Genomic DNA, 2,548 nt, shown 5'->3' on the forward strand with positions numbered 1-2,548 from the left:
CACGTGTCCCCCTAAAGCTTATTTATTGAAACTTTAAATTCCTCAATGCAAAAAATTGAAAAGTGGCAGTGTCTTTAATAAAGGTGATCAGGCCAATAAGAGGGATTGATGCCTTTCTCAGTTCTCATTTTTAAGGGACTGATTTAGTTAATTTGAATGCAAATTGTTAAAAAACGAGTCAGCCTTTCATGCCTTATTGCTTCTATATGCTCCCACTTGTTGTCTTGCTTTCTGCTCTGAGTTGAAGCTGCATGAGGACCTTACCAGGTGCTGAGTACAGTCTGGTGCCAGTCTCCAGAAATATGAGCCCAAATGTCTTTTATTTACAATTTACTCATTGTAAATTGTAAATAAAAGACATTTATTTACTCATTGCATAGTATTTTGTTTTAGAAACAGAAAATGGATTAAGATAGCCTCCCAAACCTGTCAATTCTCTTTCTTACCTGGTGCTCACTTATTATCTTACCTGTTTCTGTGGTATTTCAGGAGAGCATCTATCATGGCACTAAGACACTTGAAGTAATGCTTCTCATAATTGATTGTGCATTTAAATAATAGGTGAATATTGCTAACATCTACATCTTGATTGAGCAATTCTGGGGAAGATCCTAAAATTCTTGTAGGTTCTTCTGAGCTTGGGCCACATGTTATGAAGAAAGTTTTTAGTGGTTTCACCAATGTCCCCAACACTGTCAACCATATCATTCCAAATTAAACAAAAAAGGAACAATTAAACTCACTGCATGATATAAGTATAAGGGTCCTCTCTCCCAGTTTCTGGGGACTATGCATAGGCAATGACTCTGAAGCCGAGCCAACATGCTGGTGGCAGGGATCTGGGTGTATTGCAAAACCTATGTGACCCCGTGCAGACCCTTGGAGAAATCCCGCCTAGAGCAAAAATCTGAAGCTGATTGATGAGTATGGTCTCCGGAACAAACACGAGGTCTGGAGGGTCGAATTTACTCTATCCAAAATTCGCAAGGCTGCCCTGGAATTGTTGACGCTGGACAAAAAGGGTCCCCAACTTCTGTTGGAAGGCGATAAATGCCCTGCTGCGACGACTTGTCCACATTGGGGTGCTAGAGGAGGGCAAGATGAAGCTGGATTACGTATTGGGCCTGAAGATTGAAGTTTTCTTTCTAAAAGACCTGCAGACCCATGTCTTTAAGATGGGCCTGGCCAAATCCATCAACCATGCACACGTGCTCATCTGTCAGTACCACATCGGGGTCCTCAAGCACCTATGGATATCCAATCCTTCATTGTCTGCCTGGACTCCCAGAAAGAAGCCGATTGACTCCAGGTTTATTCTGTCCAGTATGATTTTAGATTCTGAGGTTATTCTCTCTAGATTTCATTTGGGGCTGGACGACCAGGCCACCTGAAGAGGAAGAATGCCAAGAAGGGCCAGGCTGGGCCGGGGCTTGTGATGATGATGAGGAGGATTAAATGCTCCCCTCCTAGGCTGGAGGACTGTTTTCCTTCAGATAATAAAACAGGATCAACACTTTAAAAAGGGGAGAAGAGAATAGGGGGAGGGGGAAAGAGGAAGGAAAGGGGGGGAGAGAGAGAGAACAGAAAAGAAAAGAAATAAGTATAAGGGCATAGAAAAAATGTTCTAGTACTTTTAGAAATGCATTTTAATGGAAATTACAGTATTTCAAATTCTATTACATTCTTCTTCTGCCTATTGAGTAATGTAACCCATGTATTACTGTTTCTATTTTCGCAAATGTACCCCAATTTGTGTTAAATCTTTACCCTTCTTTGCAAAACGGTCTTAAAAACAAAATAAACATTATTACAAAATTGTATCTGACTAGAGTGTTAAAAAAAAGACAAAAATGTAAAAAAAAAGTTTATTTTTCATTATAAGCTAATTATTTAGGCTAATAGTCAAGGCTCACCATCAACTGACTCCATCTAACCTAACTGACTTTATCTTATATTTTCTAAATCTTGAACTCTTTATTTTATCTAAATAGGTCTCTAAACTACTTTGGAAAATGTTAAATGCATTACACACTTTTTTTTTTGGCCTACTCATTTATTTGTTATAAGTAATACTCATTGACTATTCTGTCCAGTATAATTTTAGATTCTGAGGTTATGTTAGTATGCAAGACACATGCAGTTCTTTTTTCCTATGAGATTCACAGTTCAGTAGGAAGACTGGGATACTTTTTACTTTAATTACATACACGATATTATCATGATTTCTGTTTTCATAATATGGAAAGACTTCCATATTATGTGTAGAAGCCATGCAGGTGGGGTTAATGTATGTTTCAGTGGAGGCTTTTCTAAATATGAGACACTAGTTTAAAACCTGAAGAATAGTAGGATTTAGACAAGTGAAAGTTAAAGAGAATATCTATGACAATCTGGACACAGGGAGAATTTGAGCATCTCTAATAAAATGAAGTCCAAAGCAGACAAATTACCATGAATGTAGTTGAAATGACTTGATAGGCCTTTGGAGAAATTGGTAGCAGCTAGATCATATAAAGTTATAAAGGGTGGGTAAAGAATTTATTTTTTT

General features: G+C 37.9%; 1 pseudogene; it reads left to right on the forward strand.

Moving 5' to 3' along the window:
• The first annotated feature begins 822 nt into the window (after nt 1-822).
• LOC101974406 (small ribosomal subunit protein uS4 pseudogene) lies at nt 823-1,455 on the forward strand (annotated as a pseudogene).
• Nucleotides 1,456-2,548: the final 1,093 nt, after the last annotated feature.

Source organism: Ictidomys tridecemlineatus, chromosome 3 (assembly GCF_052094955.1).
Source record: "Ictidomys tridecemlineatus isolate mIctTri1 chromosome 3, mIctTri1.hap1, whole genome shotgun sequence".
Classification (NCBI taxonomy): Eukaryota; Metazoa; Chordata; class Mammalia; order Rodentia; family Sciuridae; genus Ictidomys; species Ictidomys tridecemlineatus.